This window comes from Lissotriton vulgaris, chromosome 10, assembly GCF_964263255.1.
Source record: "Lissotriton vulgaris chromosome 10, aLisVul1.2, whole genome shotgun sequence".
In the NCBI taxonomy this organism is placed as follows: domain Eukaryota; kingdom Metazoa; phylum Chordata; class Amphibia; order Caudata; family Salamandridae; genus Lissotriton; species Lissotriton vulgaris.
In genome coordinates this window covers 895,380,071-895,405,931 of record NC_141698.1, presented here as the reverse complement: position 1 = coordinate 895,405,931, position 25,861 = coordinate 895,380,071, and the positions used below count along the sequence as shown (strand labels likewise).

General features: G+C 46.1%; 1 pseudogene; it reads left to right on the top strand.

Moving 5' to 3' along the window:
* Positions 1 to 4,390: 4,390 nt before the first annotated feature.
* On the top strand, positions 4,391 to 25,102 carry LOC147688974 (uncharacterized; annotated as a pseudogene).
* Positions 25,103 to 25,861: the final 759 nt, after the last annotated feature.

The following is a 25,861-nucleotide window of genomic DNA, read 5'->3' as shown; positions in this document are numbered from 1 at the left end:
GACCGCCCTGTCAGCCGTTACGGACTCATTGAGGCTGACGGTGGATGCTGGGGGATCAGCCATACTGATTCTCCTTGACCTCTCCGCAGCCTTCGATACCGTCTCCCACACCAGGCTCGCAGAGAGGTTAATGTCCTATGGCATCCAGGGTCGAGCCCTTAAATGGCTTAAAAACTTCCTAACGGACAGAGCCCAAACGGTTATCATGGGTCCTTTCCACTCAAATAAAACAACGTTGGACAAGGGTGTCCCACAAGGCTCCTGCCTCAGCCCTACCCTTTTTAACATTTATTTGGCTCCGTTGGCTGAGGCAGTAGAAGCATTAGGTTTTGAAACAATCTCCTATGCGGATGACACCCAGCTACTATTCACCATTGGCCCAAACCCAGAGGTTGACAGGCTCCGCTTCGCCAAGGGCATACTGGCAATATCCAACTGGATGACCGACAACTGTCTCCAGTTGAACCCCGGTAAAACGGAAGTCATGCTGCTGGGAAAAGGCCGCTACCATCTGGACAAATGAATGGTGGCCTTCACAACTGGGTATTCCCCCCGTTCCAAAACAGAGTGTAAAAAACCTGGGAGTGAAACTAGATCGCTCACTGTCAATGAGGGATCATGTAGCAGCCACTATTGGTTCCTCCTACCATAGCCTTGACCTACCTCGGAAAATTTTCCCATATATCCCAACTGACCACCGTAGAACGCGGATTCAAGCGATGGTGATCAGCCGTTTGGATTATGGGAACACCCTACTGGCCGAGGTTGGGACAAACTTCAAGTCATCCAAAATACTGCTGCAAGAATGATCCTAAACATGCCTGCTGGCTCTCCGTCACTGCCTTTGTTAAAATTTTTACACTGGCTGCCGGTAAAAAAAAGATCCATCTTCAAAATTTGCTGTTTGTCTTTTACTGCTTTAAACAGCCAAGGCCCTCAATATTTACAAAAGAAACTGAACAGATATTCCCCTGGTCGTTTGCTGAGATCGGGGTCGACGAGGCTGCTTCCGTCCGTCTCAATCGTACAGGAGGTATGGCCTTCTCCTACCTCGCCCCTAAATACTGGAACAGTCTTCCCAAATTCCTTAGGGATATTCCACTATATACATCCTTCAGGAAACATCTAAAAGCCTTCTTGTACTAAATTTCAACTCAGCCCAGATGTCGCTATCAGTGATGTTTACTCTAGGCAGCGCCGAGATGCCCCAGGGTGTTTCAAGCGCTATAAAAGAGTGATTAACATAACATAACATAACATAACATAACAAACATAACATCTATGCATAAGCAGCATAGTATAAAGAAAGACACAAAGAACACAGCGCTGCTGCCTGCTGTTGACTGCAGTAAGGGCAAATCCTCACAGCTCCCTTGTCTTAGCTGGGTCCCACTCCCCTGACCTGCTGACACAGGTGTAGTGTAGGTAGGGGTGTGTGCGCTACGGTGAATTATGACAAATCATTTTACGCCTACCACTTTCATTTGTCACCGTCCGCCACTGGACCTGAAAAAATGTATGCTGGTCTGTACTGTCGAAATTTTGAAACTTTAAAAAATAGTAGCAAAATCAGATTTCTTCCAGGGCCCTCACAAAATGGGTACAAGATACACCGTCACAGGGATAGGGAACTAAATCTGACAGGGAATAACAATTCGCTGACTATTGTTACCCTAATCTCAGTTTACATCTATTTATGAATTGTCTGTGTCAGCCACAAAGTCTTTTATGTCTCTTTTCATGAATGCTGGTAATACAGCCGGGTATTTTTTTTATATATTTGTTTACATTTACCATGTATTTCGATACTCCTGGCTTGAATCTATCTATGAATTTTGCTACCTATGGAGCATTTATGCCTTTTTTATTCATTGTATTAATTTACATTACAGTTGCATAACACTGTTCTCTCCTTGATGAACTTGATTGTCTAAATAAAGTATTATTAAACTTGTTAGTAAATTAAAACCATAGTAATTTAAACACATATGGGCCTGATCCACAAAGGGCCTTAACACTCTTGGTGGAGGCCCTGCAGTCCTGTGGAGTCTCCATACTGGAGGCAGCATCTCCGCAATGAGAATTCTCATTGCCGAGATTCACCCCCAAGTGCGGAGCCTTGCCTGTTCACCACATGAGTGCGGAGGCCCTTTGTGAATCAGGCCCATATATATTAAAAAAATCATGCAATTAAAATATGCTCAACGAAGCACCTTTTCAAAACCTAATAATTCGTACATGAACAGTGCATATTTCTTGTCCTAGAGTCCAGTAACATCATAATACATTTTGTAAACTTTACAGATCCACTTCAGAAATGTTCATCATTCTAATTCAGCTACAAAAATAGTGTGCTCACTTGTGAAATAGCCATATCTAAGCTAAGAGGAGGAGGAAAAACGTACATTCTTTAACTAAAGGAGGAGGATAGGCATATGATGTGAGCCAGGCTTTCACATTTGTAGCGACAAAAACAGCATTTGTTTATTTTTAAAAGGTTTTATAAAGCGATGGCTCCACCAGGGGGTATCAGAGCACTTTACATTGGAATGACAAAACTTTTAACATGGGAAAAAGTGACGCATCGGCGGCGCAAGTGCTTCATAAATAAGGCCCATGGAATACAAAACAGCGGTGTCCAAAAGAAGCATTCAGACATGACAGACTTTGAGAACCACATTGAGTAATATAGCTTGACTTAATAAAAAATGCAAAGAAGTAGCAATTTACAAAACAATGTTCATGTTATTGGGACTTATATAGTGCTTACTGTTACCCGGAGGTGTCCTTGTGCTGTGTGAAGGTCCTGACTGAAGATGACGTCAGTGTAGTTATTAACCAGTTAACTTTGCAAAAAGCCATGTTTTTAGTGCCTTCCAAAAAGGTAGGAGATTGTTCATGTTTCTCAGGTGGGGTGGGAGGGTATTCCATGCTTTGACGCATCCAAATTGCAAATGCTGGACTGCCGCATGCGTTGCGGTAAGTCCCATTTCCCGGGGCTATGGTGGGCGTACAAAGTCAGCCCGCCATGCTAATCAGCCCCCTGGTTTGTATTCCAATGTATCCTTTTCCTTGTATTCCTTCCTCCAGTTTTTAGGTTTTGCCTTAGCCATGCGTACGAAGTACGCATGCGCTAGCAAAACCTCTTGAGTTCTATCTGGGCTGATGACCCGCCTCTGCCTATCATTGGCTAGCTCCATAAATGGAGGCTAGCCATTGGGAGGCAGAGGCGGTCAATCGCGTTTTCTCTCGAAAACGCGATTCGGGGGCGTTTCTGGTGCTTTTTTTAAGCCCCGCCCCTTTGTCCCGGGCCGCGCTGCCATTGGCTGCCGGCCCGGGACACCCCCGTGACGTCATTCCCGGGCCGCGCTGTGATTGGCTGCCGGCCGGGACACCCCCGTGACGTCAGCCAATCACAGCGCGGCCCGGGACCTGACTTGTTTTTCTTGCGGTCTATTAATTGTAGAGCCACAAGCGCAATGCTAAAAAAAATACAGATACAAGAACGCAAAGCAAAGAACACATAATTGGGCGAACAACCCCACACCTGACACTTGGTAAGTGACTCCTCTGCGCCCCTCCCCTAGCCCCCCTTTACCGTCCCTGATTGTAGAATTCATGCGTTGGCAAGCAAGCGCAGAGCTCTCAAGTTCTCCACGTCTATACCGGAGCAGCTAATGCAGCCCCATAGTTTTACTATGCATTTTGGGACTGGTAACGTTGCCGGGCCCGTGTGAAATCATGACTGCAAATCCCACAATGCAAAGAAAACGCATGGACTGAGTTAACTACTCACACATGGACTTAAAACTTAAGAACTCTGCTATCACGATTATAATTTAGCAATAGTGGCCTGTCTCTACACAACTAAAATTATGTTCGAACTAGGCACCTGTAATCTTTAATTCATTTCAAAGTTCTATTCTAACAATAAACAACGACAGCGGGCACCATAGGAAAATCAGGACAACATAGATCCATTTAAAGAAAATAATAATTCACTATATTTTAACGTAACATACTGTAGCCCTATCAATTAGGTGCATTGCTGAGCCACTAGAAACCTTAAGGCAAAATGTGTTTAGAGAGATAAATTTCATGAGACAAAGTTGCCTCCCGTGTAAAGTTAAAATAAGCACTGCACTACTTCAATTAAGGCGCGCGGGTTCAGCTAAGGGAGACATTTTGCAGACTTTAAATATAGATTTGGGCTAAAACAAGTTTGTATTATCCACTATAAGCTCTGCTATGCGCTTATGGCGAGTCTGGGGTCTGTCTCTGCAGGTGGGGTTGCCAAACTCCAATTCCATGTCTTAATTGAGCCGTTTGCAGACTTCACCTGCCGCCCTTATTTAATTAGGCCTCAGGGGCGGGCTCGGGGCCAGACACTATGGCTACGATATCGGACGAGGCAATGGACAGCTACATGTACTCGGCCTACACGCCGTACAACTACAGGTATCTGAACCCCAAAGGCAAGGGCGGCGGCTGGAGGCAGCGGGGTTACCTCACCTCCTACGCGGACACCGGAGAGTACTTCGACAACTACCAGCGCGCGCAGCTCAAGGCCATCCTGTCCCAGGTGAACCCCAACCTGACCCCGCGCCTGCGCAAGGCCAACACCCGCGATGTGGGGGTGCAGGTGAACCCCCGGCAGGACGCCTCGGTGCAGTGCTCGCTGGGGCCCCGTACCCTGTCCCGCCGGAGGCGGGCCGTGTGGTGACAGGCTCCGCAGGAGCCCGACGGGACCCCGGCCTCCTCGCCCCCCAAGACCGTACGCTTCCCCCGGACCGCCGCGGTGTACTCGCCCGTCGCTTCCCGCAGGCTCCCCACCTTCACGGAGGAAGAGGACGCGGAGGCCAAGGGCGGCGGAGAGGGGAAACCCGAGAGCGGGGAGAGCTCGGGGGCGCGGCCCGCAGAGGAGAAGGGTAGCCCCGCGGAGGGAGGCCGCGCAGACCGGCAGGAGGAGGCTAGCTTGGAGGAAGAGAAGAAGCCAGAACAGAAAGCCGAAGGGGACGCAGCAGCAGAGCCCGGGCAGCAGGAAACCACCGCCTCCCCCGACAAGGGCAGACTGCGTTTCCAGGTGAGGAGCAGGCAAGGGTCCATGGCTTTTTTGGGGGGTGAGGGGGGATTGTACGTCTCACTACCATATGGCCTACTACCCGCATGTAGTATACACTCCGTGACAGCCCTCGCCCCTTCCCTCTCACCCCGCCACCTTTGGGGGCACCCATTCGTTGCTGACTCCCCTCGCCAGTCCATCTCTCCCAATAACCGGCCGTTGCTTGTCTACCAGCTGCCGCTCAGTTTGAGGCCCATGCTGGAAAAACTTTCACAACGTTTTTTTTTTCTTTGGCGTTCTGATACTTGGTCTTTTTTTGTTGATTACTTTAGGGACTTGAGACTTAAAGTATCTCGCATAGACCTGGGAAATTTGAGACTTGTAGCCACGAGAGGAAATCCACTGGAATCGAATTGCGAGAACTGCAGGCAGTGCCAGATCTAAGAGTTTGAAAGCAGTGTGGGTATTTTTTTTATCTGGATTTAACCAATTAGTTGTCAAAACGGGGTGCTTATTCACGTAATACCAATGAATTCTTAGTGGGGGTCAATTGTTCGCTTTGTTGCTGATTGTAAGCTGGGGTACCTGCAGAAATCCACTGCAAAGGTCAAGGTCATGTCTGAGGTTCTCTTAACAGCAGAACCATTCCCTCAACAAGCAGACAATGTAAAAGCAATTGTGAAATCGTTCTTGAGCTGGAAAAAAGGAGGTTATCAGTGAAAAGCACCCTCAGATTTCTGTCCTTTGTAACGCGTGCGCGAGGCACTGTCTCTGATGGCTGCAGACAAAGAGACTGCAATGTGTTTGGGCCGGTGAGGAGTGCCCTCTTCCTGCCCCCCACTCTCAATCATGCGAAACCTTGTGCCTGGGAGTGCGTCTCAAAGCTGAGAGCCTCGCCGGCTAGCTTTGCGTCTCGCTGGCAGGACGGAGAGTGGACGGCTACAGCTGCAATGTAATGTGTCGGAGCAGGGGAGAGCTACAGTTTGTTCTCTTCTGGAGTTCCTCGCCCAGGGTCCTAGCAGTTTTTACTCCTTACTGGAGGGCCCTCTGCGTGCAGTTTCACGGGAGTCCGCCCCAGCAATGCCTTCTTGGGTGCAAAGGGCAGCAAGGCCGGTAAAATTAAAAACATGCATTTTAGCAGCTGTGTAAGTCGCGCGCTGACAGCACTGTAAAGGCTGGTCAGCAGCACACGCAGAGTGGAGTGCACGGACACTGAGCCCCCGCCCCCTGGACTACAGGACGCCGGCCCCCACTCTCTCTTCCAGCACCGTGATAAGAAAAGAGGTCCTGAAGAGCTCTGTGCCCCCCGCGTCTGCACGCCCCCTCACCAGACCCGAGCGGTGCCCATCAGCCCCTGTACCCATCCTCCCCTGCTGGTGTTCGAGCCGGGCCCCAACCCCCGCCCCGAGGAAACTAACTGCTGACGGGGTCCCCCTCTCTCTTCAAACACCCCATCTCGTTCCACACGCCTTCTATCCTGAGGGGCTTCGGTCCCTCTCACCCGACAACTCTCACTCCCCACCCTCTAATGTCTCTCTTTGCCCTGCAGGTGTCTCCGGCCCTGAGGTAAGAGAGAGTTTGTTGGGGGGTCCGAGGGTGGGGCCATGGGTGGTGGTGGCATCTGTCCGTGATGTACACCGGGGCACTTGACCGGGGGTGGTTGCAGGGGATGTGCGCAGGGAGTGATGCGCAGGGTTGTGGATGCATGGGTGTGAGGAAGGATGCATGGGCTCTAACTTTGTCAAAGGCGAAACCGTTGCATTGTAAATGCTTGTTTTCTAGGTGCTTACAGGCCAATTTTTGGAGCCTGAGTTCCTGAGAATACCAAGGGGAGGAGGGTTTTGCTGCCTAGTATGGTGAAGAAGTTTTTTAGATGCTAGCTTATTTCCCGCAGCTTTAACCAGTTAGTGTATGATCTGGTAGCCTTGTCAAGATCTTTAGGGGTTGGGGTGAGAGTTGAGGTTAATAATTGCTGTAGTTCCCCTGCTTCTATTTCAGTCGTGAATAGAGTAAATTACAAATAATTACACAGTATGTAGGAGGTAGGCTCATTTTTTGTGAATAAGGAAGGGTTGTGCGAGTGAGAGAAAGGGGGGAGGGGAAGTGTTCGGAAAAGGGTGATAGAGTGGAAGAAAAGGTGAAGATGGGTAGGGGAGAGGGTGAATAGGTGGGGTCGACACAGGAGGAGTGAAGAGAGGGGCAAGACGGGGTTTCAAGAAGGGGGAGAGTATAACACGTATGGTAAAGGAAGGATTAAGGACCCCAATATTTGTTGAGCAGGTGCATTTTAAGGTTTTTTTTTAAACTAACGTATGAGGGGTTAAGTCATAGATATTTAGGGAGGGCATTTAGGGAGCCTTACCAGAGAAGTAGCGAGATTGCGCAGCTTTCTTTTTTAACAGAGGGGGGACGAGGAGGAGAGAGTTGGTGCTTCTCATCGGCCGGGCACTGCCCGCTTTATTGAGTTTGTTTAAGGGGTAGAGCGGGGTCTTTTGATGAAGGGCTTTGTACGTAATGGAGGCTATTTTATAGGAGGATTTGCCTTCAATAGGAAGCCTTTTAAGGGTCTTAAGAGCAGGCGAGATGTGGTCAGAGCTTTTGCAATCAGTTGTAAGCCTGGCCGCTAGGTTGAGAACAGATTTGAGGGGGGCATGGTGGACTTTGGGAGATCTGGAGAGTAGGGCGTTGCCATAGTCAATATTCAAGAGGACTAGAGATTGGACAACAGATTTGAACTCTTCCGGTTCAATGAAAGGTTTGACTTTTTTGAGATGTTGAAGCGTGAAAAGTGCTCCTTTTGCCGTGTTTTTAATTTGGGAATTGAGCGTTAACTTACTGTCAATGGTGATGGCAAGCGATTTTACTGATTCGGATAAGGCGAGCAAACAGTTTTGGGCATTAAGTCAGATCCATGTTTGGATGGGGAGTGGGTTATTTTTAGGAGAGAAAAGAATGATTTCAGTTTTGATTGGGTTGAACTTGAGATGATTTGAGTAGAACCAGATTTGTATATTAGCCAGGGCGGTGTTAAGGTGTAAGACATCTGAGTGGGATTTTATTTTATAGTATAGTTCAGTATCTTCTTCATACAGGTGGTAGTTAATATCTGCTTGTTTACATATGAGGGTAAGGGGTTCCATAAAAAAGTTGAATAGAGCAAGAGAGAGGATAGATCCTTGGGTGACACCAAGGGAGTCAGGAGTGCGGCTGGAGAGGCAGTTTTGATTTTGATTTGCTGGGTTCTGTGTTGGAAATAGGAGGTGAACCAGTTGAGGACTGTGCCATTAAGACTGAAACAAACTTTAAGTATATTGAGTAAGGTTAAATGGTTAACTGTATTGAATGCCGCAGAGAGGTCTAGGAGAATGAGTAGGCAGGTCTCACCATTATCCAGGGCGTGGTGGATTTCATCAACTATATTTAGCAATGCAGTTTCAGTGCTGCAACCTTTAAGGAAGCCAGATTATAGAGGGTCGAGTAGGTTGTAAGTGTCAATATGTTTATCCAATTAAATTAGGGCACATTTTCCACGGGCTTTCGAAAGAATGGGGAGGTTATAGAAGGGGCGGAGGTTATTAGGTCATAGGGATCAGCTTTAGGGTTTTTAGGAATGGGCGTGACCTGTCCGAGTTGGAGGGAGACAGGGACGTACCCAGAGGAAAGGGAGGAGTTGACGATTTTGGTCCTCTAAGGGACAATGATGTGCTTAAGGTCTTGGACGAGGGTAGACGGGAGGGGGTCTTTTGTGTGAGAGGATGGTTTTATTTTTGACAGGATGTTAAAGACTTCTAGTCCGGAAACAGAGTGGAAATTCTTGCAGGAGGCATTATTTTTTAGCTGTATTTTGTCAGGGTAGGTTTCAGGAGGGGTTATTGAAAGTTGGTACGGGTGGAGGCAGGGGGCAAGATCAGGGGGGAGGGTGTTGGAGTAGTAACAAGGGTATATTGGGGTTGGGAGGGATCTGAGTTAAAATGAAGGATTGGTCAATTTCGGTTATTTTTTCAGAGAAAATGTTAGCGATTTCTTCACGTTTGTTGGTGGAGGCCGTTAAGTAGAGGGGGGAGGTTTGCTTTCTAACAGTGTTGAACAGTTCTCTGGGTCTATTTTTGGCATGGGCGAGTTTTGAACGAAAGAAGGATGCCTTTCAAAGAAAATGTGTTACTTGTAAGTAAATCTAGCGGTTATAGGAGGACGAGATTGGAGGGGAAAGGGTGTTGTCTCCAAGTTCTTTCAGCCAGTCTGAGAGCACGTCTTTCATTGTTGAGGTCTGAGTTAAACCATGACTTGGAAGGGATATTATTTTGAGTTTTTAGTTTGGGTGGTGCCAGTTGATCTAAAACCTCAGAGTCAGTTTTATTTTAGTGCTCAGTGGGCTCATTTGCATTAAGTGAGGGCCGGTGCAAATAATTTGAGCTTGGAGTTTGGCCTCCAGTACACCAGGTGGGATAAGATTAAGGTTTCTGGTAGGAATTTTGGTTTTGTTGTTTTTAGGTGGGTGGGCGGGACTAAGGGAGAGATCATGAACAGTAGGAGGTGGTAGTCAGACAAATCGACGGGGATGATGTTGGATAGGGATGCCAAATCAGTGTTTGCAATGATGGCATCAAGAGTAGCCCCTTTAGAGTGGGTTGGGGAATGGCAGAGTTGTTTGAGGTCATTAATCTCAAGAAAGTTATTGAGACGTTTGATAGTGGGGTCCTCATGCACGTTCCAGTGAAGGTTTAAGTCTCCTAGGAAGAGATTTTTAGAGCTGGAAAGTGACAATTGTATAAGAAGGTCAGATAGCGCCTCAGCAAAGATGCTTGCCTTTCTTCATCTCTTTTGCACAGAGTGGTGTAGAAGTATTCCCTGAAGATGAAGATCTTGGACCCGAAAGAGGGGAGTCTGCAAGATCACCACAGGTGCAACCAAATGACACTGGTGAAGGAACATGTGTGAGGAGTGAGAACCATCAAAGGAATGACGAATGCCTAGGGAGTAGGAGACAATTAAAGTCAAGTGTGTCAGTTCAATGCATTTCACAAAACATTGTCGAAGAAGCAGAGTGATTGATTGATTTGATTGATTTGTGCATTTGTAAAGCGCGCGATTGCCCATAGGCGTCTTGGCGCTGTGATTCGACTCTGACTCTTGAGATGTTAATTTAGGGATATGCAGAGAACAGCCACGTTTTTACTTGCTTTCTGAATGATTTCAGTGATGAACTTGTTTTTATATCTAGCGGTAGTTGGTTCCAGATTCTCGCTGTATGTACCAGGAAGCGTCTTCCGCCCCAGTTTGCTCTCTTGAATCTTGGTACCGCGATTATTTTCTTTTGGCCAGATCTGAGGGTTCTATTTGGCTCATATAGTTTTAGATGAGTTTTTAAAAATTGGGATCCAGTTCCATTGGTTGCTTTATATGCTAAGCACAGTGTTTTGAATTGTATTCTTTTTTCGATTGGTAGCCAGTGTAGGTCTCTAAGTTTGTGGCTGATTCTTTCAAATTTTGGTATCCCTAATATCAGCCTGGCTGCTGCATTCTGCAGACGTTGGAGTTTGATTAGAATTTTCTTCCTGGCTCCAGCATATAGGCCGTTCCCATAGTCCAGTCTGGACAAGGCTAATGCTGTCACCACTGTCTTTCGTGAGTCAAGTGGTAGGTAGGGTAGAATTTTCATGATCATTTTTAGAATGTACCACAATGATGATGCCAGTTTATTCGCTTGGGCGTCAAAGGAGAGATTAGTGTCTAGAGTGATTCCCAGATTTTTTACCTTTTCCGTTGGTTCAGGACATCCTCCTAGTTCTTTTGGCCACCATGAATGGGACCAGATTTTTTTGTCCCCTCCTAAGATCATGACCTCACTTTTGTCTCCATTTAGTTTTAGACAATTTATTCTCATCCATTGGCTGATTTTTTTCATGCAGATTTGAAATTTTTCTGCTGTGTTCTCTACGTCTTCATTTATTGACATCACAATTTGGGTGTCGTCAGCGTAGGATATTGGGGTGAATCCACAGTTCCTTTTTAGTTGTGCGAGGGGGGTGACATATAAGTTAAAAAGAGTGGGGCTAGTGGTTTAAGTGATACAGAAGCTCAACAGACAGCAAGGAAATCTAAGATAGCAAGCATAACTTGTCACAGGTATTCAGCTCCAGAATGGATGTATTCTACAGACAGTGTGCCTAATCTGACAGCCTATTAACCAAATAAATTGAGACCAGAACCACTTGAACCTCTGTGATAAGCTGCATTTTCATAGCATATGATTCAAACCCTTGAAATAAAATAATAACATCATAAATGAGCTTAATATTTGATATCTGATTCAAGGCAACAATAATTGATGCTCTGCACTATGAACTGTGTCTGAACTAAACTATTGAAAAATACTGTGATAAATTATAAAGAAAAATGACAATTGTTGTTTAAAGAAGAAAAACTAATAAAAATGATTAAGGAAAGTTCCCTAGGGCCAAGGTTATAGTAGAAGAGTAGGATTGACATTTCTAAAAAGAAGATGGAGTAGGGCGAGGAATGCCTCTTGAAGACTGATGTATAGAGTACCAACTACATGTGTTGGTCATTTTACAGAAGTAGAAATCAATGCAGATTATTAAATCTGCCTGCTGCTATATTCTACTTAAAGTCCGAATGTAGATGGACATAGTTTTTCTTATCTAGGATAGATGTAGAATAGTGATTGTCATTATTCTAACAGTTATTATGTTAACATGTTATGTTAACATTCATAGTTCTATTAGTTGGTATGAATATAACCCCTCAGACAGAAACACTTACATCTATATATGTACATACGTCACCTACACATCCAGTAGACTAGAGAAAGTTAGAAGCTTCAATTATAGATGCTTCAAGGAGGGATTTCGCATTGAATGTTTATTCGGGATTAAGTCAAGATGAGACATATGCTTTAGTCACCAAGGATTGCTTTGTTTTTGCAGACTTACCTGCTTCAGCTAATGAGGATATAACCCACCATCATATTCCACTTACATATGCAGTTACATGTAGCATACTGCTTAATATATTTCATACACAGAGTAATTTTTTTATTTTTTTATTTTTTATTGGCAGTATACACAGGCGTAACGTACAGATTGGAAAAATACAGGCGTTTTTCACACAGTTGAGACAATTATGTTGCACCTTGATCAACACGTCTTGATTACAACATTTTCATTTCTTGTTGGATGTATTCATTTTTAATAAAGGGGGCTAGTGGACCAGGCAGAACCAATCTGCATGCATAGTTACCATTTGTATATAAACATAAGGCCGGTTTAATTGTCCACTGTCTCCTCTTCAGGCCCAGGAGTATCAGTATCCGCTAGCTGCAACCAATTCCCAAATGGGCTCCAAATATCTCTCGGCCTAGATGCATAAACGGAGTAATTTTGAATATTATTTTTCCAAGTATGATTTTACCCTTTCTGAAGTCCCTTTTACCAAAAGAAAGACGCCTCAATCACAGGCTAAGGAGATGGAGAAAGCTTGGTTTTTCTTTTGGGGTCCTACAAAGATAGACATTTAAAGCATATCAGTGAAATCTGACATGCTTAATGAAACCTTTAGAAAAGAAATGTATTCAAGCATTAGAGGAAAGGAGAGCTTACATATTTCATTAAAATTAATTTTTCATTTGGAAATTAAACACATTTAAGTGAAACATGTAGATTTCTATGGTGAATAATAAATGAATAAGGAATGCAAATCTGTATTAAATAATCACACTTAGACATTAAAAAGCACATGAACGAATTAACATTTTGTTTTGACTTAATCGTTAGCCTGACTACTGATGCCATTTTAACTGCTGACTTTACACTTTAGGGTTAAAGGCCTTTTTCACATTAAACTGTTACCTTGCACACGTTATTCTTCTCTTCCACTGAAGAAGCCTTCTGTTATTTACTGAATAGATAATTGTTATGTATTAGACAACTGATAGTGAGGTTCTCACCACGAGGAGATGAGATGACAGAAAAAGCGACTCGTGGGAAGAACTATCTGAACCACAAGATGTGATCAGTAGAACATTTCAAGGACTAGATTCTGTGTTCTGTTGTGAATTAGAAACCTGGGTGTTTACCAGCTCCTAGACTTTGCAGAGGTTTGATTGGTTGGTATGAATTAGGAATTCAAGATTTGTTGCAAATAACGTTTTGGCAGAAATATATTGTGTTCACTTTACCTTGTTCATTGATGAAATTGGCTTTTATGTTACGTTATCTGGAATTTGTAGAGCGCACGGCTACTCCGAAGAGTGTCCCAGCGCTGGGAAAAAGACCACCATAACCCCTGACAGACAATCACCCCAAACACAGAACCAGAAAAGCCTAAAGCTGGAAAAGCCACGTCTTCAGATTCCTCCTAAAGGTCAGGAGGTCCAGGATCTGTCCCAACGCGGGGGGAGGCTGTTCCAGAGTCGAGATGCTACTTCTTGAAAAGATCTTCCCCCTACCCCATGAGAGCATGACTGTCAGAGTCAATATCAAGCACTGGGTAGAAGACCTTAATGAACACTGATGCATATAAGGCTGAAATCTTTCCCTAATATATGGGGCCCTAATCTTATGGAAAGCTTTGAAGACCAGGACTAAGGCTTTGAAGTCAATTCTGTTTCGCACTGGAAACCAATGAAGTACAGATAAGAGATGAGAGGCATGTGTTAAGAAGATGGCCCTGGCTGCCATTTTCGTAATAATCTGCAGACGGCCTAGTAGGTACTCTGGAAGTCCCAGATACAGAGAATTGGCATAATCCAGTCTCAATATCACTAGGGCCTGTTTTTTACGATGGGAGACTGGTAGTAGAGGGAGGAAGTTTTTCAGCATTTTCAGTGTCCCAAAACAAGTGCCTGCCACTGATTGCACTTGTGCCTTCATAGTGAATGCAGAATCCAATTTGACCCCCTAGATATTTCACAATAGAGACCTCAGACGACGGGGGGACATGTCTTGTGGCCACCAAGAGTGCCAGGCTTCGTGTGGACGAGGGTCAATTAAAACAATCTCTGATTTATCAGAGTTGCATTTTAGTTGGTTACAACTAAACCATGAGAAGACTTCAGAGAGGCAGTTCTTTATTTTGGTCCCATTGAAGTCAAAACCCTTCTCGCACATGAACAACAGTTGAGTGTCGTCCGCGTATGACACTATTTTAGCGTCATGCTTCTCGGCGAGAAAGGCAAGAGGGGCCATGTACAAACTAAACCACGTGGGACTCAGAATCGGTCCCTGCAGAACCCCCACATTCAAGGGCGGGATGTCCTCCGAAAAAGTTGTTGCCCAGATTGTTTGAGAGTGGTTGCTGAGAAAAGATGTCAGCCATTTTATTACTGTGCCTCCAAACCACCCCCATCAAGTCTTTGCAAAAGTTGGTTGTGGGGAACGGTATCAAAGGCCGCGGAGAGGTCTCGCAGCACCAAAACCGTGTTACCCCCTCTATCTAACGTGGCTTTAATCGTCTCAGCAACCTCTAACAAGGCAGTTTCAGTACTGAAATTGGCTCTAAAGCCAGACTGGGGTTTAAGAGAGCGTTGTCCTCTGCAAAGTTTGTGATAACTTCGTTCATGTATTTCTCCAAGACTTTGGGAAAAAAAGGCAGGAGGGAGATAGGCCTGTAATTGCTGGTAACCTCAGGGTCTGCCGTAGATTTTTTTAAAAGAGGAAGGATTTTGGCGTTTTTCCAAATTTGGGGCATAAGGCCCTCCTGCAAAGTGGTGTTTAAAATCGAATTAACAACCGAATTGATCAGTTCAGCTATGGACGACAAAACTTTGACTAAAGGTAAGTTGTCCCCGAGCACATATATGCCAATTCTTATATTATTCCAAGAGAAAAGGTAAACACAATCAAATGAATGTCCTTTCAAAGTTCATCAGATCAAATTCCTTTAATTTCCATTTCTTTTCTCTTCAAACATCAAATCTTTTCACAGTCTTCATCTAGTTCAAACAGAAGGTAGCCAACACGTGTTTCGTCAGAGGGTACAGTCACCCAAATGACTTCTTCAGGGCTACAACAGAATAAACAAATCCATAATGTATACAATTCTCTTTATATACACAAACGATCCTTCACCAGTGAATATGTATTCCAACAAAAACCAAGAGTTAAAGCTATAAAAAATTATAAAAGATTGAGATCTGTACAGATACTGAAAAAAGTCACATGAGGATCTACAGAACACCTATCAGATACAATGCTGAAGGTGAGTGAGCATGTTTGAAGTAAAGGTGCCAATTTCCAGAGAGAAAAGAGAGAAAGTCCAAGAGTAATGAGTTACCACAGCGTGAAAAATATATATACAAGCGTATATAGAAAGAACCTTATTACCCAAAATTGTGAATAAGGTCATAAAAAATGTGAAGGCAAGTGAACACGTTACAAAAAACCCTATTTTTATAAGGGCAAAGTATCAGTCTTTAAATCTTTAAATGCCCTGTCCAGTTAACACAGGACGACCTCTCCTCAGAGATATAGTTTGACTGAAGGTAAAGGTTGACTCACCAAAAAGATCAATCCAAACAACAAATAGTAAAGACCAATTCCAGAAGGCAATTGTTCCTCAATTATAAAGTGGAACTGGAAGAAAGAAGATAATCAATTAGGGTCCATACTCTTCTACATATTCATTAATAACCTCCGCACTGCTATATCAGCACACATTTCGCCTAAAAACAACAAAAGCTCATCCTATTCATGTAATATAGATACTACATGTCTTTAAGCTAGGTGGAATTAATAAAAACTTATCTCCAATAAAAGGTTCAGGTCATTTACCTCATTCCATTATGTATATCTGAGTTCTTCATATATGGTAATATGTAGTTCAGATCTGTGGGAAATAAACCCATATATATTTTCAAATTTAAACCATAACATATTAAAATCTGTTTTTTTAATGTATTCAAATAGCCATAAGCATGATAGATTGTTAGTCCATATATATGTAGAAAGAGGTCATATTAAAAGAACCTAGCTAGTCCATGCTAGGCTATCGTTAGGTAAAAATACCTCAAAATGTTAAACTTATAAAAGCGGCTGAGACATAGGTGAATCACACTCGATAAGGGTGCCTGCTGTAGTAACCCAAAAGTATACTGTGACCCGTAATCCAATCACGGGTAACACAATATAATCACTCGTAATAATCAGAAACAACAAGAGAGAAAGAAGAACCGAACCGGTAATCTACATACCGAACAGTGCCGAAATTTAAAACGCTACCTAATCAAGCGGATTCCCTGCCGGGAAACCACCAGTCACTCGGCATACCTAAACGACCACAAGGGCCCATATACAAGCCCCTGAACTTACCAAGGAGAGTACTCCTCACGTCTTCAAAAGGGGTTCCGTTGCAATCACAACCGAGCTATCCTTACGCTGCAATTTAAATACACGATCCCGCCTGGACATTCACTTTGGACGAAAACATAGACGTAGGACACTACCCTGATTCTATCAGAAATATACGGTCGCCATCTTTGAATAGTAGAGTGACGAACGCGATACCATTCGTATTTATACATATCGCAATCTTTAAAGTTAAAATTTTATAGGACAACAATCATTTGAAAGAAGGAAATCTATATTTCTACGTTTTCTTTGAATGGCGTTTCGTGCCCAGTTCCGCCAAAAACATCACTCCAGTTCTGAGAGCGACGTAGGAAATTACTATTAGTAATACCACCATAAGCAGCCGCCATTTAAAGTGGTAGAGATCGATGGTCGTGAAAGGAATTCATATATTGCATAAATGCCAATATAGATAGATACCATATTCATTTTTAAAGAAGAAAGTTTAAACCTTTACAACTCGTTTATAAGAACACCTATTAAGTTTTAAAAATTCACAGATTCAAGAAAAAATAAAAAAAGGAGTGAATAGCCAACATTATTATCTTTGTAAGCTCTGCTAAGCCAACAATTATAAACCATAAACAAATATCCAGATACCAACATATAGTGTCCAAGGGAACCAATGTACCCAAATTAGAAAAGAAAAGGTCATACAGAAATCAAACCCATTCATAAGTTTTTTTAGAGATACAAGGAAAAATGAAAAATAGCATGTGTTTAATAGAAAAGCTTTTAAATGTTTACCAGCATACTCCTGCGAAGACCTATGTGTGCAGAGGACAGGTGTGACATCAAGGTGAAACTACCCAGCTGCAATCTTTGCAGTCGGGAGAGGGCTTACTCCCAGGAACATAATAGTGAGGTCTACACGGCAGGCGCCTGCCAATATCAAGAAGGCGCTGTATCCTGTACCTGATCTTAGGACGCTGTTCTTGTGACAAACTGGCAGCATTTCTGGCCCCGGCCGCCTCCAGGATGCTGAGGGGCGCAGACGTGCTTGCCTTTGGCGCGCCTGCTGCGCGCTCGCGCAGAGTCGCGCTTTAAGGAGGCCAGCGTCAGGGCAGCATGTAACAACTAGACCACACCGTCTAGAAAAGATGGTGGTGACGGTCAGAAACTGCATCAAAACTCAGGGTTCAATTGGCCCTCCCGCTCCAGTAAGTCACAATAGATTAAAATTCCCACACAGCTAAATCACAGAGAGATCAAAAGATTTTTTTAAAGATTCTTGCAGTTTTTAAAACAATTCAAGGCATAAAATGAAGGCAAAGAGATTAGCAACAAAGTTCAGCAAGACAGACCGCTGATCTGTCAACTTCGGGGTCTGTCGCTCTCTCGCAGCGTCCCGCTTCAATGAGGCCAGCGTGAAGGCTGCGTGTAACAACTAGACCGCACCCTCTAGAAAAGATGGTAGAGACGGTCGGAAACTGCACCAAAACTCAGGGTTCGATGTTTATGTTAGATTACGGGATATTCTTTATGGATTACACTTAATGTATTTCCTATATTTGATTTGTAATTATCACTAATATAGTATGTTAACTTGTTTCAAAATACAGACACATAGATTATTTCAATCTGTAATAATGATGACCAAATTAAATACTTACTAAATGAATAAACCAATTTGAATTAATTTGTTAATAAAACCAATTAACTCAAAACAACTCTCTTTATTGATTCTTCTGAAGCCCCAAAGAGACTACACTGTTCATGTACCAGTTCCTGAATGTATATCCTGATGCTTCTCAGTTTGGTCAGCAGTTCCTTCCTGCACACAACTTAAGTGTGCCAGTTCCTGCCTGCTCACAACATCGCGCTTCTTCCTAGCTGCCTCTACTTGCCATGGAAGGCCCTACCTGTTTCCATGTGGAAGAGCGTCAAGGGCTACTACTGCTTACAGTACACAGACGTGTGAGTCGAGAGCTCCGAGCGGGCCTGCACTTTTATCCTGATTACTACTGATTTGGCCCGACCCAGGGGCGTGCTGTGGGCCTTGAAAGCGACCCAGAACATTCCTGGGGGCCTCCGGATGTCTGAAGTGCTGTGGAAATTGACTTAATTTACAGTGAAGTACTGGCGTGAATGGAGCAAGATGGCACCATAGAACTTCGCAACCCTGCTGGAGGAGGTGAGGAGTAACACTTGAACGTTCACGGATGGCCCCTGGGCCCTAGTGGGGAGACATGCTACCTTGGTGGTCCAGATTGCCTTGTGGCCCTGAACTGGAGCTGAATGTGCGGAGGATCGCTCCAGGAGGCATACCCATGAGTTGGAGCCCCGCGCGGCTTCCTGGCGGCCGAGTGTGCCTGGGCCTATCTGGGGAGCTTTGAGGCGGGTCGCTTTGTAGAGCCGGCCGGCAGTTGAATGTTTTGCGGCTCTTCAACAATGCATATCTGCTGTACTATCCCTCCCCTTGAATACTGCTAACTACGGGACCTTTGAGAACTATTTACTTACTCTGTTGATCTGGCATCATCTTACTGTCCTGGGACGCCTCTCTGGTGCCGTTGCTGTGCTGGTTGCCGTTGGGGGAAGCCTTGGCCCTGGCTCCGCTGACCGGAGACTTCCCATAGTGTAGTCCCTCTTTTCTGATGGCAACGAGGCAGAGCAACCTAGCTGCAGAGAGTGTCGAGTCCTTCTTAAGATGGCGGCTTGAGTTGCCTGTGGGGACCACTGTGGTCGGACATTGGCACACAGAATTGACAGGACCCTCAAAGAGGCCCTAGAGGTGTTTCTCTGAATGGTGTGGGCGAAGCACACATGCCGAGGCATTGTGAAAAATAATTTGAATTAAAAACTGTGTGCTTCATGTCCTGGATGGCAAAGCTTCTTGAATCACCTGTGCTAGGTTTTTACCTTGGTGATGGGGCAAACTCATGGCCTCAGAGAGAAAACAGTCTGTCCCCCTAACTGATGCTGGCTGTTCCCATTTAGTACTCTCTCTTTCTTTGTCTACTTCCTTTACTCCTATCCCCTCTCACCTGAATCTCTCCCCTTGCCTGCTACACCGCCTAGACCTTTTCTGCCTTTTGACTAAGCACTCCTTCTCCTCTTGTTGGGGAAAGATCCAATATTTATACTTTGGAGTCTCAGTGAACCCGCTGAGAGAGTCCACAGCACCAAGGGAGCCACTCACAGTAGAAGTATGGTATGGGACCCCTTGCCAAAGCACTCCCCCTCCCCTTTTTGGGGAAGGATCCAGTATGTAGACCTTGGAGTCTCAGAGACCCCTCTGAGAGAGTCCACTGCATATAGAGAGCCTCTCGTAACAGAGATAGGGAAATGATACCACTTCCCCTGGGATCACAGCTTACTGGACTTTGGACGCATCTTTGACTCGTCTACCGGTTTTTGTCCCTGTCACCCTCCCCCTCCTCTTTCCATGCTGTGTCTCTCACCCTCCCCTCCTGTTTCCCTCCTCCATTCTCTGTCTACTTACCCTGCTCCTACCCCCTCCCCTGAATCTCTCCCCTTGCCTGCTTTTTCCCTTACGTATATGTCCTTTTTGTTTGCCTCAACCTTACATGTAACTATGTTTGCCAAGCTCTAATAACTGTGTAAACCTTTTTAACGATGTAACCTGCAACTATGGTCTGATACTCATGTAAAGCACTCTGATACCTCCGGGTCTAGCCAGCACAATATAAAACCTATAAAATAAAATAAATAAAAATAAATGGTGTTTAATGTAAATGATTACTCCTTAACATTTCTCATTGTCAATGAACAAAGGTCTATAGACCAATGGCGGGGGTTATTTAATGATTATAATAGAATCCATGCTCCTGCACCCTTTAAAAAAAATATTTTGCCACAGATTCAGGGATCGTCTGTGAAAATGCAACAAGTTTTGAAAAAACGTTCTTGGCCCAAAGGGGATTCCTCTGCGACCCCTGCACCAGGTCGAGGCACTCAGGGTATCCCTACTCTGCCTCCTTAGTCTTTATTTTTAAATTTTTTCTAGGACTCAAAAAGAGTCTTTAATTCTAAGATGGCTGCCTCCTCATCGTTGTTGATGTGGTAGAAGCTAAATATCAGCTTGAGATCTGTTGGGTCTGAGGATCCTCTGCGGCCTGAAATATACATTAATTGTACTAATCCTACTGAGACGATTTAGACCAAATCTCCAAAAGCACGCTTTCTGTACCAAGATCTGGCTTTCTGCCTGACTTGGTGTAACTCAGTTTTTGCTGTATTGCTGTTCAATGTCATATGAAAAAATAATTGAGGAAAACATTTATTGGGACCCCCTCTTTTTCCTGGCCCCTCGCTTAACAAAGCACCCCAAACCTTTCCAAGAAGGAGCTAAGGTTGGGGAGCCTTTTAATGGAAAGTTTTGTGAAGATTTGTCAAATGAAGCCAGAGTTATTGGGAAAATAAAAAATGCTTTTCCTATGGAAATGCAGACCTAACTGTAACTACCCAGTGAAGACTGCCACTGGGTAATCTATATATTTTCTCTGAAAAAGACAATGGTTAAAGTAACGTTATAGTTAAATGTGATAAAAAGGTCAATTTTGCTGGATAAAAACCTATCATATCATATCATAGAACATGTCACAAGAGATGTAATATGTAAGGTCATAAGCAGTGCATGTCCGGGCGCACGTTATACTTAGCTCTGCTAACTATAACTGGTAAAGTTCTGTGTTTTTTTAGTTCACAATGTTAATGTTGTCACTGGCGTATTCACCTAAAGATAATGTTACTTCACCTTTGTTTTCTTCAGTGAAATTCTAGGGATTTTTTAACATAAAGTAATATTTTATTACCATACAAAAAGCTAAGCCCTTGCCGCTCACGGCCAGGCCCTGCAGCAAACCCCACACAGGCAGACAACCCCATGCTGCACACGGCCGTTGGTCATGCACAGCAGGGGATTGGCAACAGGGCCTGGCCATGGCCAAACCAACCGGAGGCAACCAACACCCCTGCATGTAGCCAACCTAACCCTGCACATGGTGTTTTGTCGCATACAGTATGAGGTTGGCCGTACGACGTGGTCTTGCAGCCCAGCCCTGTTTCCTACACTCCTCAAGCACCAATGTGGGATTAGTCAACCCCACGCCAGACACAGCATTCGCTCATGTGTGGTTCACCCGAGGGCCTGCATTGCAGTCAAGGTTCTGCTTCCAATTCCCTGCAGGCAGCCAACCCCACGCTGAGCACAATCTTTAATAATGCATAGTGGCGGGTTGATCACAGGGCTTGGCCGGCAGCCAGGCCCTGAGGCCAAACCCTGATTAGGTTACCAACCCCACACCACAGACTGCTTTTGCTGTGTGCAGTGTAGGGTTGGCCTTTGGGACCCCAAATCACCATCTCATGGTGCTAAAACATATATGCTAAGGGGAAAGGGTGTGCAGCCTCCTTCCTGACCCTAAATTGGCCCCAAGAACCCCACCCATGGGGCCAAATACAATTAGAGAGAAGGGTGTGTTGCTAGAAAAATGTGAGGGGACCACTCAGCCTCCGTCCCAAACCTTCTTGGCCCATGGGGACCTCATCAGCGGCCCAAAATCTAATGGTAGGGGTTGTGTAGTCCCCGCCCCAAACCTTATTAAGCCCTGGGGACCACATCACCTGCGGCAAAATATGATTAAAAAAGAGAGGGGTCCGCACAGTCCCTCTCCCCGAGCCTCATTAGGCCCTGGAGACCCCATCCCTCAAGGCCTTATGCATTTTAAGGGGAGAGGGGCCACATGGCTCCTTTCCATGAGCCTCATTAGGCAAATATTTTTTTTAAAAGGGGAGGGGGTGTCTGGTCCCCCTCCCCGAGCCTCATTAGGCACTGGGGACCCCATCTCCCAGGGCCCAATGTTTTTTAAAGTGGAGGAGACCACGTGGACCCCATTCCCAAGGCACTTTTTTATTGAAGGGGAGGCAGGCAACATGGACCCCCTCTCTGAGCCTTATTAGACCCTTCAGACCAATCTCACAGGGACTTTTTTTTCAGGTAGGGAGTCTGCAAGGGCCCCCTTCCCCAAGCCTATTCTGGCCCTTGGGACCCAAATGCCTAGGGTCCACATTATTGAGTGGGTACCCACCTAAGGCACCCACCATGCACAATGTTGGGTGCCACGGTGGGAGCCACCGGGCTCCTACAGTCCCTACCGACTCCCCACATGCAGCGGGAGCTGGCATGGCTCCTGTCCAGAGGGAGCTGCTGGTTATGCTGTCCCCTCCAGGAGGGATCAATCTATTGATCTGTTTGCCTGCCAGCACCAATGCAGGTTGGGAAACAGATAACAAGGCTGCTCCCAGCTGGCTGTAGCATTTTTAAAGCTCCCACCTGCTGGGAGCAGACTTATAGATATATACTTATATATATTGCCTATTGGTGGCGTCACTTGGTGGTTATAGTTTGATGTTGCAGAGGCCATTTTAGTACTCATGCCCTAAAAAATACATAAATAAAAATATATAGGGGGGCAAGGCAGATATACCCTGACTCCCTTGAGCTGGTGTGGGGTCTTAGAGGGATACCCGCCTGGTGCCAAAAAGCATTTTTTTAAACAGTAGCAGAGGAGCCACAGCACCATTAAAAAATATCCAGTGGGCTCCCACCCTTTTCATTTTGTATCCCTGAGGTGGGCCAGGTCCCGGGGGGTCACAAAATGAAATTTAAAAAGGAAGGGGTGCACCCCTCAGCCAGAGCCATTAAAGGGCCCGAGACCCATAAGCCAGGGCAGATCAAATTATTTTGGGGAGAGGGTGTAGGCCACCCTCTCTGAGCCATTAAATGGTCCTAGAGAAAAAATCCCTGGGTGCCCAATGTGTCATTTGTGAAAGGGGTGTAGGGCCCCCTTGCCAGTCTATAAGACAGCCCCCGGCCCGAAAAACCAGTGTCCACGGGACCCCATCCCCAGGAAACTGACTTATTCCCTACCTGGGAGAGTGTGGACAGGAAATATACATCTAATTCCCTGCCCGCTCTCTCCTGGGCAGGAAACACAGCTTTTCTGCCGACTGGTGGGAGCAGAAACAGAAGCTGCTCCAATTAGGCATGATCAAACCAATGTAGTGAGCTTAGTTTTAAAAACCCACAAAAAGGAGGGGGCGTGGCTAGCAGCCGATCATGGCGGCAGCATAAGGGACGATCTCCGCGGCTGAAGCAGCCTCTTCTTCGATCCGACATAAAATCCATCACTTTTTCAAGCCCTACAGGAGGGTACCAGAACCCAGGACCGGGTGGAGTAAGCAGCGACAAGCGGCAACAAGATCCGACGTCTGCTGACCGCGATACATCGAAGCATCGGATCGGCCTACCCCGACCTCCTGAGCCGGGACCTCCCCTGGTTATCGACCCAGCAGGAAGTGCATGCAGACCGGGGGACCTGGACCGGAAGTGTCCGTGGGGAGACGGAGCCGGCAGACCGAGTGCACACTGGAAGGTCGGATGCACAGACCCACACGGACCAGGGGAGTGGTGATTAACGGCACGGTCGCTGGCGCTCCGACCATCTCTGCGGTCGATACGAGCGGCACCGAGAGTCAAGGAGACGGTGACGAAGAGGGCGTCCGCCATTTTCTGGATCGAAGAAGTCGCAACGCACCATGCGATAATCAACGCTTCTCGCCTTCCGGAGTACGCCACTGAGACCTGATCTTTGTCGAGTTGGACTGAGCAGGGTGTCCGCACCGCTTCACGCATCCTGGAGCGTAGGGGCACGAGGAGCGCGACAATCAGCGGTATGGCGGGAAAAGGCCCCAAGGGTGGCGTCACACAGACCCGCATCGAACGATATACCTCCGACAAGCCCACCGTCTCCCCAGCGGGGAAAAACCAAGGAGGGAAGACGGCTGACACCCCAGGAGGACAGAAGGCGACATTAGACGATGTCATGCACGCTCTGGCCCAGTTACAAACGACCGTTGGTGCAATCTCCACGGATGTCACCCTACTCAGAGCGGACCTCCCCAAGATGTCGGAGAAAGTTAAGAACATGGAGGTGGTCACAAAATCTCTTGTGGAGGACGTCTCAGAACTTCAACGGGAAATGGGGAAGATGGCGCACGACAATAGAATGCTCCGGGAGAAACTGGATGAGCAGGAGGGACGTTCTAGGCGCAACAACATCCGCATTATAGGGGTGCCGGAATCAGAAGGTGTAAAAGCCATGGATCTTTTCGTGGAGAGCCTGATCACGGATGAACTGAAGCCAAAAGGGCTGTCCAACTTTTTTTCAGTGGAAAGGGCCCATCGGGTCCCAGGAGGTCAACCAAAACCGGGGGCAGCCCCACGACCCATAGTGGCCCGTTTGTTTAATTTCCTGTCTTGCAGGCGGCCAGAACCTCCCCTCCTCTTAAGATCCAAAACGCTACCGTCGCCATTTTCCCCGACTACACAGCGGAGGTCGCCCGTCGGCGACGAACGTTCTATGAGGTGAAAAAAGAACTGAGGTCCAGAGAGCTGCCATATTCCATGCTCTTTCCTGCGAGATTACGGGTGGTAGCGGAGAACAAAACGTGGTTCTTCGACAACCCTGAAAACGTACAGGAGTGGTTGGAGGGCTGGAGACCAGGTCAGAACCAGAGACGGACAAATCGTCCCAAGAAGGATCGAACTGGAGGTCACCGCCAGGACTCCCAGGCTTCGGGAGGGGGACCGGACAACAGTGATTCTTTGGGAGCAGAAGGTGGCAGGGAAGAGTTCAAGGAACAATGACCATCTGACATTCTTTTGATAATGAGACTTTAATGCTGCGTAAGCGCTTCCTGCCATTGGACACTGGGTGAAGGGCCTCTGAGGGTGTGAATGAGAGGCTGCCGGCAGCGGAGAGTCCCTCACCGCAATGCGCAAGTACACTGTTTTGGGGATGGGGTATGCACTCAGTTGGGGGGGCGGGCAGTTTTGAGTCCGTGCAGCAGGGGGGCAGGGAGGGGGGGGGGAACGGGAGTTGGGTAAGTTTGCACTACGGGGCTTTTTGGTCCTGCAGGTTCATGTTCTAAGCACACGTATGTTTATTGGCATGTTTCATGTAACTGAGAGCATCTGGTCTATTCGGGGCAATGGGAGAATGGAATGTTGGATAAAGACACGCTTGCCCTACACCTGCCTCCGCATGCCGCCTCGCCTTCGGCGATGGGGCTTCATGACGGCTCACTGTTTTTCTTATGGCTGGAACAGATAGTCGCACCACACCAAACCCTCTGCTTGTCATGTCATGGAACGTCAGAGGTCTAGGGGATAAGATTAAGAGGGGGCTGGTGCTGCAGGGGATTAGAAGACAGGGGCCTGCTCTCATTCTCCTACAGGAGACACACTTGACGGGGGCGGCCACGAAGGCTCTAGATAGGAGAGGCTACCACATGATAGTACACGCAGAGTTCACCTCGGGGTCCCGTGGTACAGGTATCCTGCAGAAGAAATCGTTCCAATTTATCGTAAAGTCTACAGCAACCGATGCTCATGGCCGCTTTGCAG